The sequence below is a fragment of the Sebastes umbrosus genome, chromosome 1 (assembly GCF_015220745.1).
Source record: "Sebastes umbrosus isolate fSebUmb1 chromosome 1, fSebUmb1.pri, whole genome shotgun sequence".
NCBI classification, from domain to species: Eukaryota; Metazoa; Chordata; class Actinopteri; order Perciformes; family Sebastidae; genus Sebastes; species Sebastes umbrosus.
The window spans coordinates 34,321,923-34,332,366 of record NC_051269.1 but is presented as its reverse complement, the minus strand read 5'-3'; the positions used below and the strand labels follow the sequence as shown (position 1 = coordinate 34,332,366).

Here is a 10,444-nt window from a genome sequence, read left to right as displayed (position 1 = left end):
CACCGCGTTGACTGCCACACACTCTGCCTTCTCCAGTCACCTGCCGGCGCAACTCTACGCCTCTGGAAACTCCCTAAAAACCTTTAAACCAACCGTTGTCGATACAAAATAAAGACAGATTTAGGGAAGAGAGGCGATCACTCGCGTAGGCGAGTGGAACCACTGACACGCCCCCCTGAAAACGTAAACAAAGGACTGTTCCCGCCTTTTCATTTTAAAAGAGCACTCAGCTGACCAATTCTGTAACTTCATCACTCAGTCAGTCACTCAATGACAGACTTTTGCGTTTGTAGGGCTGGCCCTCTAAATAAAGAGGACTAGATCTGGATTAAAGGACAACTAAACAGATAGTCATTGGTGGTGACAGATTTAACAGTTCAACTAGAGAAGATCTAAATAACATCAGCAACCCCGAATGACATAATAACACAAAGTTGATCAGACAGAAATTATTCTTTTAGGTTTGGGTTTGTGACAAGAGCTTGTGCGCTGCCTTCTGTTTCAGCTTGACCTCTTGAGACATCACATTTCCGGGGGGTCGGCCACACTCGACCAGTGCCAGAGCCTTGATCTGTTGTGCCTCAGGCAGAGAGCCACAGATGACAGGACAGCGGTGAGAAGGCAGCACCAGGGGACACTGCTTTTTTCAGACGCAATTGGTTCTGACAGGGGCTTTAACTAGCTCATCTGTATAGTTTATCAGTGTACCAGCAATCCTATTACATGGCTGAGAGAAGGTTAGAATTAAAAAAAAAATGTTTTAATACCCTACAATTATAAATACAGAAATATAAATGATTCGATTTTCATTTTCTGGCACATTTTCCTAACAGCAATGAATGGTTGATATTTGTTTGACTCAATCTAAGAGGATTTTGTACGTAGTAGCACTACTTTTGCCCTTGTAGTGATTCATGTGGCTTGCTCCACTGCTCACAGATGTATGCTTGTGATATTATCCGACAACACGCTATAAATAAAGACTAATTATATAATGGGATAATAATGTCACACTAGCAGAATACTGCCCTCCCACACATGCACATGAAACACCCATGACACATATACAGCGGCATGAGCAGAGTGACAAACACTTGGACATTCATGCAGAAAATACATACAGTCGAACTGCAGCACGATGCATGAGTTTATTGGATTTTAAATTAAAAGCTTCACATTCTTTAAAATAATCAGAAATATCAGCAAACAAAAAACAGCATTTCAATGTAATATTTAGTAGGGCTGTCAATGCAAATTGGTTTTAATGCCACTAATATCTTTAATGCATTAACGCAACTTGCGGCTTTTAGGTTGCAGCGAGGTCAGTTTTAAAGCTAAAGTGAAGATACTGGCATCATATGAAACTAGAAAACCTAAAAAAAACATTGGTACCAACCATGTCATACTAGCTTGTCAAGAAGGAGGCTAAGTAATGCTCCAAACTTAGGCTAAATTTTGGCGAGGAAAAACTGTCATGGCCAATTTCAAAGGGACCTCCGACCTCAAGATATGTGAATGTAAATGGGTTCTATTGGTACCCACGAGTCTCCCCTTTACAGACATGCCCACTTTATGATAATCACATGCAGTTTGGGGCAAGTCATAGTCAAGTCAGCACAATGACAGCTGTTGTTGCCTGTTGGGCTGCAGTTTACCATGTTATGATTTGAGCATATTTTTTTTAATGCTAAATGCAGTACCTGTGAGGGTTTCTGGACAATATTTGTCATTTGTTTGTGTTGTTAACTGTCCAATTATAAATATATACATACATTTGCATAAAACAAGCATATTTGCCCACTCCCATGTTGATAAGAGTATTAAATACTTGACAAATCTCCCTTTAAGGTACATTTTGAACAGATAAAAATGTGTGATTAATCACGATTAACTATGGACAATCATGCGATTAATCACGATTAAATATTTAAATCGATTCACAGCCCTTATATTTAGACATAACCGCAGGATCAGAAATGGCTTAAGCAGTGTGTGCTGCACCAGTATTTAACTTGCTATGCTGCTGAGGATTATATGAAGGGTCTTTAAGTTTTCACAGGTGCAAAATAAAGTAAACTAAGTTTTTTTTCTCTGTAAATTGCAAAATCTAGCAAATAAAGGGAACTTTTCACTCAGAGAGGAATCAACACATCAACCAATGCACAGTACAACTAAAGAAGAAGAGCAGGTGTAATAATGAGCTATGCGATGAGTCATACCTATTAGTAGGTGATGAGTCATACTATTTAAGAGGAGTTGTAGAGTAAAAAAACACACTGACAATGTAGGTCAACAGTTATCAGTGTATTTATGTCACAGGTACGATGCTACCTTTAATGCACCGACCGCCGGCAGCAATCGAAATACAACCAGAGGGAAACAGACACTTTTTTTTATTTTGATGTGACAAAGTGTGATAAGCAGAACATGGTGTTAACTGTTACACACTGACAATGATAAGAGTGGGGTACATAACATTTAATAAACTGTGTTGACAGGCCCGGTTTGATAGCAAAATATTAGGGTGTCGCTGCTCTCATTTCAGCAGATAAATAATGTCATTACAACAGAGTCATAAATCATCCTCAGACAAATAGATATAGTTATAGCAAAGCTGCAGCTGAATCTGGAGCTATTTATGAAGACTGGTGGATAAATCAAGTGTTTGCTTTAGAGAAACTCGGATTTTATACAGTGTCAGCTTGTGGTTATAGTAAATGCAAGCTTATTATCCATGATGTTTTGTGAAATTTGGGTAGGGATGAGTAGGCTTCCATGTGTCCTGATTTTTGATTGAAGTCCAACATCAAAAGGACATTTCAGTTCTCCTAATCCTACCCTGAGGACTGAGGAGTAAAGAGGATTCCTAAGTGGAAGTCTTTCATTGGACAGACGCACCCTTTTATTGGAAATCTATGACTAATTGGATACTGGAGCTGATATGATTGATGTAGAAAGCTATCATGGAAACGCCATCACCAGGGCACCAGCCTGATCTCCTAAAAATTACGTTCCCATCATTAACTCCCAGACCAGACAACGTTGTGGTAGCGACCTGTCAATCACAAGGTAGCCACGCCCTAAAGTATACCCTGCTTTATGGTTTATTTGTCTCTAAATGGGACCATAATTTACAAAATGAACATCATGCTGTATAGAAAAAGACTTGAAAATAGTGATTGCGACCATAAACTCAAGTTTACAATGTTTACTGAGGTAATAAATCAACTGAGAAGTAGGCTCATTTTCTCATAGACTTCTATACAATCAAACTTCTTTTTGAAACCAGAGGAGTCGCCACCTGCTGGCTGTTAGAAAGAATGCAAGTTTAGGGCACTTCTGCATTGGCTTCACTTTTCAGACCCCGGAGTTGCCCACTGGTTCCCATACAACAAAACTGAATTGTCAATTACGTTTCGAGGGAAATTGGTCCATCAAGCATTTGAGGTCAAGGATGCAGTTATTAAGTGTATTAATTTGATAAATATCATTGTGGTTAAAAGAGAGGTACAATTGAGTGTCATCTGCGTAGAAATGGTAGCTCACATTATGCCTTCGGATGATATGCCCCAGGGGTAATATGTAGAGAGAGAACAAGAGTGGTCCAAGCAGGTCATCTTCACAGAGGATGACTGTGAGGTGCCAATGGCTACACTAAAAGATCTATCTTGTATATAGGAATAAATCCACTTTAAAACTGAACCAGAGATGCCAACCAAATGCTTGACACGTTCCAATAAACTAGAACGGTCAACGGTATCAAATGCGGCACTTATATCGAACAAAACTAAAACTGAAAGAGTCTGCTTCTTTTAAAAAAGCAATCAATTGTTCAGAGACAACTTTTTCCAGAACCTTAGAGAGAAAGGGCAGTTGGGTAATTGGTCTGACATTATCCAGGGATTATGGGTTTAAAGAGTTTTTTTTTTTTTTTAGAAAAGGTTGAGCAATTGCATTCTTAAAATAAGCAGGGACAGAACCAGTCAATAATGACACGCTAATTATGGAGAGAATATAGGAGCTGACCGATCCATATGCTTTCTTTAGAAACCTCAGAGGCAGGATGTCGAGAGCACCACAAAGAGGGCTTCATTTTATTAATCACCTCAGTGATTAAGTCAATAGATATTGTGTCAAAGGACTCAAAGAAGGCAGTAGTTTTAAAAAAAATTGTGTCCTCTGCAGGAGGGGAATGTATTTTCTGATGCTAGTAACTCGGTTGACAAAGAACGTTAAAATGTATTTCTCAGGGGAGGTACATACTGACTTGGAGGAGCCATGTGACACAGTTAATTACATTGAACAAAACCCTAAAGTTGTGGCGGCCCCTCTTTAGGGGACGTATCCTGTCAGTTAGCCGAGGCAGGAAAGCTTTATGGCGCTTATATGGTGCAATTTTGTCCAGGTTCTGGGTGCAGGTATTATTAAAATTATTTGACTTGAGCCAATGTCAACTGAGGATGACAGGGGAGCGTCTGTGAAGTTGGCCGGAGAGGAGGTTTTAACAATCCGAGAGCATACCGGGTTTGGCTTAAATTATTTTGTACCACAAATGTCTGATTCACTAACATCATGTGAAAGGACAAGATCAAGGACGTGATCCTTGTTGTGAGTAGACCCTGTGACAATTCTACTAAAATTAAAAGCTCAACAATGTTTAAAAACTCTATGGCTAAAAGATTATCAGAACAAATATGTATATGAAAATCTCCCACAATCAGAACTCTATCACAGCTGGGCATTACCAAAGAGAGTTCAGAGACCTGTTCAAGAAAGCCAGATTTAGGGGGTCTACAAATTAAAATGCAGTATTGTGATTCCCTCTGATAGTGAAACACAGTGACTCAAAGGATAAAAAGTCACCCGAGGAGATGAGTGAGCAATTGATGTGTTAACCACTGGACGTATCCCCCTCTACCAGACGACCTGTGGGGTGAGGATTCTATCAGGAGGATAGAGTCACCAACATTAAACATAAAAAAGTCAATTTTGTTAGAGATGATAAAATCCTAGCAAATAAAATATTTATTGGACAGGAGACCTTATATTGAGCAGGCCAAAGTAACGAGAGTGGCCGAAACAGGATTTGCATCGTCCGACATGAGTATTAGAAACATGGCTATTAAAAGCGTAGGGAGCATGAGACCTGCTATTAGCCTACATAAAATAGGTAATTAAAAATGGGTGGTTTTAAAAGCTCCTTAGGTTGCTGAGGTGCCAAAACTGAAAGCACTCTGCCCCTGTGGATGTCAATTAGTGTCGGCACATGTGTGCGGAGGCCCATAGCACAGGCTGGAGTTGGAGAGGCTGGAATAAAACACGTTTGCAGCAAACCTTCGTAATCCTGCTGGGTGGAGTCAAGCGCGTTTAAACATAGAAGAGCGGTCCCAGAACAGATTAAAATTGTTGATAAAACCAAATTGTAAACAGCAGCAATGTGACTAAAGCCAGGTGTGAAGCTGCAAAAGTCTGCCAAAACGACCACAGCCGACAGCGGGGAGTGGGCCAGAGATAAAAACTTCCTTTACACTGAAGTTGTGCTTTAGCAACGAGATTCACGGTGGAGTGCCAGACCCAATATCCAATGAGCATAAAAAAATGTGATAGGGTAGCTCATCCCAGATTTCCAACATTTCATTTGTTTAATTGGTTCACATCACAATAGACATAAGCTTAAGCGTTTTGGCGTTGCCTTCTTCAGGTTTGTTCAGTAGGTGTGGTCGACTGCTAGACTTGTTTCTTGTTTTATCGTTTTTTTTGTTAGCCAAAAGGTTTATTCTTTTCTATTCAACATTCATCTTGGCTCAGTCATGGAGAATGAAAGTCAAATTTGAGCTCATTTAGGTCAATTTCTTTTATAGAATTTAAATAAAAGTTCAACTTTATTATTATCAAACAAATTTTTACACAAAATGGTAACACTGAGAGGAAGATCCCATGACGATACCTTCTTTAACATGATGTACCTGCCCTATCCTGGCAGAGACAAACACTGGTAGTGCCCTCGCAGAGGCTAAACTGCAGCAGTTAAACTTCTCAGCTGCTGGACGACCCAATCCACCCTGTTTTCTCTGAGGTCTGTGACAGAAAACTGCAGGGAGTTAAGCTCACATTCTGCTCTCAACAGAAAAAACACTGGCTAAGGTAAAACACTGCATTTGCTCTCTCAGCTTGGACTATAGATTGCGGACGGAAACCAGAGGTTGTTGTCGTGTTGCCCACGAGAGAGCAGAGCCGTGACGCACATTGGTGGCCCCGATTAGAAACAATATCACATGGCGGTCCATGGAGGCGGAAAACACGATGATTAATCACGCTGGTAGTTTGACTTGTTGCTGGTCATTTGGGCTGTGGGATAAAAAGAGCAGATCCCGTCAGCAACAACCATGATAGTGGAATTAACCGTGGAGGGAGGGAGGAAGGCCAAGGTTTCCCGGGGTTGGATACAGTAAGTCAGAAGGATACTGTGTGGAGGACTTTAATTGAGCACATGTGGAGCCTGCGGTCACAAAGGAATAAATGTACCGCCTCAGAGGTGTCCTCCACTATAAAAGAGTAGGGTCAGAGATGCTCAGTAGCTACTGGGACAAAAATAAAGCTGCACTTTAATTCTTCAATAGTTCAGCTTTTGAACTGTGTGCATTTATAATAGCATTCCTCTTGCTAGTCAGAGTACTGGTGCAGCTAAAATTAATCTGAGGTAGATGTTTCCAAAACCCAAATTGTTTCTGCTCAACGGTCCAGACATTTTTGAGCATATGCTTACTGAGAGCACAAAAAAATTAATTTGAATTGACAAAAACAAATATTTTAAGAATCTCTTGGAGGGCGTTCTTCATTCAAACCCTGAAAGGCAACTAGAGTGTGGACGAGGCCAAATAGCATCACCACATACTGTGTCAGTGTGCTGACTTGACTATGACTTGCCCCAAACTGCATGTGATTATCATAAAGTGGGCATGTCTGTAAAGGGGAGACTTGTGGGTACCCATAGAACCCATTTTCATTCACATATCTTGAGGTCAGAGGTCAAGGGACCCCTTTGAAAATGGCCATGAAAATGACCATGAAAATATTTAGCGTAACTTTGGAGCGTTATTTAGCCTCCTTCTCGACAAGCTAGTATGACATCATTTCTTTAGGTTTTCTAGTTTCATATGATGCCAATCTTCACTCTAGTTTTAAAACTGAGCCCGCTACAACCTTAAAAATCATAAGTTGCGTAGAAATAGTGAAAGAAATTAGCGGCGTTAAAACAAATTTGCGTTAACGTGCTATTATTGCTAACTTTGACAGCCCTATCAAAACATCTGTTTACAAACTCTCACACAACTTATGCAGTATAATCGAAGTCTCACTTATCCAGTAGTATGCTCAGTACTTCCCAAACACATGGGTCTTCACTAAAACCTCACTCATTTAAAACACTTTCGGACTCATTCGGACTCATCCGCACTCGCACAGACGAATAGTGCACCTGCGCAAGCATGAGACTGTTTATGCATAAGTGTTTTAAATAGTATGGTTTTAGCAAAGACGCATGTGTTTGTACTGAGCATACGACTGGATAAATGAGACTTTGATTGTACTGTGCGAGCTGTGGGAGTTTGTAAACGGATGTTTTGATATAGTTATGCTATTGCTAAACGCAGCTTTTCTATTTTTTTTATTCCCTGTTCACCGCGGAGGCATGCAAGAAAAAGAAAATTTTTCTTCAAGATTTCAAGGTAACACGGTGAAGTATTTCTTTAAGATGTTCAATAGGTGAGCATGGTAAGGGGATTACAGTTCTTGACTGTGATGTTGTGAAAAAGCGTATAGTCGATACAAGGGGCCGAGCCCTCAGTCTTTCTTTCCAACAAAAGGAAAACTTGCTCCCGCTGTTGAAGTGGAGCGAGGGATGAATCCACGAGCGAGGACGTCTCAAGTGTACTCTTCCATAGCGAATGTTTCAGGACCCCAAGGAGAATAAATCCTTCCCTGCAGAGGGGAGGCTCCTGGCAGAAGATCAATGTCACGGTCATAAAAAATGTGTGAAGAAAACATTGTTTCCTGCTTTTTAGTAAACACCTCTCAGGGGTCTCTGTACACAAGGGGGAATATTACATAAGTCAGTCTGACAGGAGATATCAGCCTTGGGAAGCACCGCAATATGATTGGGGTGAAACTAGGCGAGGAACGACAACAATCAGTACTCTGCTTCCCGGAAGGCTCCAATTATATATGGGATGCGATCGAACTGGGACAACTGAGAATTACAGGGAATTCTTGAGATTTATGAAGAGGATTTATGTTTTTGTGCTAAATGTTAATGCGGCATAAATCTAACTCACTCATAAATCTAAATGACAAACCACATACAGTATGGCAGGACAGGAATATTAAACAGTAGCAACTGCATGTCGGTGTACTATAAAGAAAAGATATATAACAAGACATTAACCTAATGGGGTGATAAACACAAAGATGATTAGAGCCACCAAACACCCAAATACTCACCCACACACATATAAATTTAGGTGTTCAGAGATTAATTCTGCCTCACAAACTCCTTTACGTCTTCCTTCATTTCTTTTTCTCTTTCAATTGAATCTTGATCCAATACTGAGTGCCACGCATCATTAAGTTTCACCTTAGCTTGAGATCAATCTTCTCTCATCACTTCTGTCCCTGAATATATTGCTTTTGGCTTCTAAAAAGCAGCGGATGTCACTATTGTCAGGGCGTGTGCACGTCTCACCTCTGGTATCTCTCATTACCTGCTAACTCTCAGAACAGTGAGTAGTGTGGCTGCCCGACATGTGATTGTTTCCACACTCCCAGGTGAAAGGTGATTCATCTTGTTCAATGGTCTTCTGTCTCATCCTCTATGGCCTGTCTGTCAGCACTTTGTAACCCCCTCTCTATCTTCCTTCCACCTATATGGTCTTTTCTGTTCCCAGGAGAATTGAGTGAATACACCGTCCAGCTGTATATGATGTGACCACAGGGTCCGCTCCACCATGCTGTGAATACAATGACTGAAAACAAGTCCATATAGCTCTCAAGCAAGAATTCACTCGTGCAAAAGGGGAAACTCTAATTTGTGTCACAATTGATGGATTTATCCTGCCTTTTTGCTTCTAAATGCAAACCAAAGCACAAAATTGTACTAAAAACAGTTACAGTTAAACTTAATTTATGTTTACACCTAGGGATGCACTGATACCGTTACCAGTATCGGGTCAGAGACTGTGCTTGTGTACTCATACATCCGATACAACCGCATCCAATACCACTTTACGGCTCTGTGACATTAACCGACAAGATTAGTGTGTTGCATGCAGGACTGCTGTGATTGAAGTGCCTTACAAGCCGCCCAGCTGCAACGATAAAGCGATGCACTAACAGGCTAAATCCATCATTTCCCGCCAGCTGCAGTGCCTGCACAAAACAGGCAACTGAGTCCGGGAGAGTTAGCAGCAGCAATGTTGCTTGCATTGTTGTGGACACATGCAGCCACTTTAGTCTCCACTGCATCAATTAGTTTAGCTGCGAGGATGTCAGCTGTGTGTCTGCCTGGCGTACTCTGTCAGGGTTTCCTCCAGTGTATTGCAAGCCCGGCGTAACGTTAGCGAGTGTCCGGTTGAGAGAGACAGAGCGTGTGTGTGATGGTTAATATGAAGTTATCAGTAACGTTATAGCTGTGAACGTAGCAGTGCAGTATGTGTACAGTTTATTTGTCGCTGAATAAATGCTAGAACTCCTCAAGACCTAAGCCATGTTTCCGTGTCTTGCTTGCCACCTGCTGATTAAAGTGAAGGGGGTTAGCCCCGAAGCTAGCAACAACTCCGGCTCAGACGCACTTAAGGTGGGCTGACCTTTAAGGTGGAAGTGACAATTACAATTGAATTAATTCCACAACACAGATTATTTGTGACACAACAGCTATTATTTAATTTGTTGCCCATCAAAGCGCCGATAACATCCAAAATAAAATATTTCCCACAGCCATGATTAGAAAAAACAGATTCAACCCGCGGATGGTCCTTGATGTTGTGGCCAATGTGGCTCTAATTTCATTTTATGGATCGGAGTTTCGCAAAACAGCTACTGTACTATTAGCTGAGAGAGAGAGAGAGTAGGAAGTTCCTCACTTACAGTAACTCATATGTCCTGCTCTGAAGAAGTAGTATTCTTTGTAGAGCTCAGCAACCTGGCATAAAGCTCCGAGTTTGGGTCGGAGTCTGATTAGTTTTGCATTATTATGTAACTTTTTTTTCTTCTTCTTCTTTTAATAATTTTCATCACAAACAAAAAGGTAACATCTACAGACAGACTCACAAACATACCAACAAAACAAAACAAAAAAAAACAAGCATAAAATAAAATAAAAAATAATGATTGATGATATTATATAACTTAATAATAAATGTATCTGACTCTGTCAATCGTCAATGCGTGA

General features: G+C 40.7%; 1 protein-coding gene across 5 annotated transcripts in view; it reads right to left on the bottom strand.

Annotated features, from left to right (window-relative positions):
* slc2a9l2 (solute carrier family 2 member 9, like 2) overlaps positions 1-10,444 on the bottom strand; it is a 139,917-nt gene that overhangs the window by 33,502 nt on the left and 95,971 nt on the right. The gene's annotated exons all lie outside the window — the stretch shown is intronic.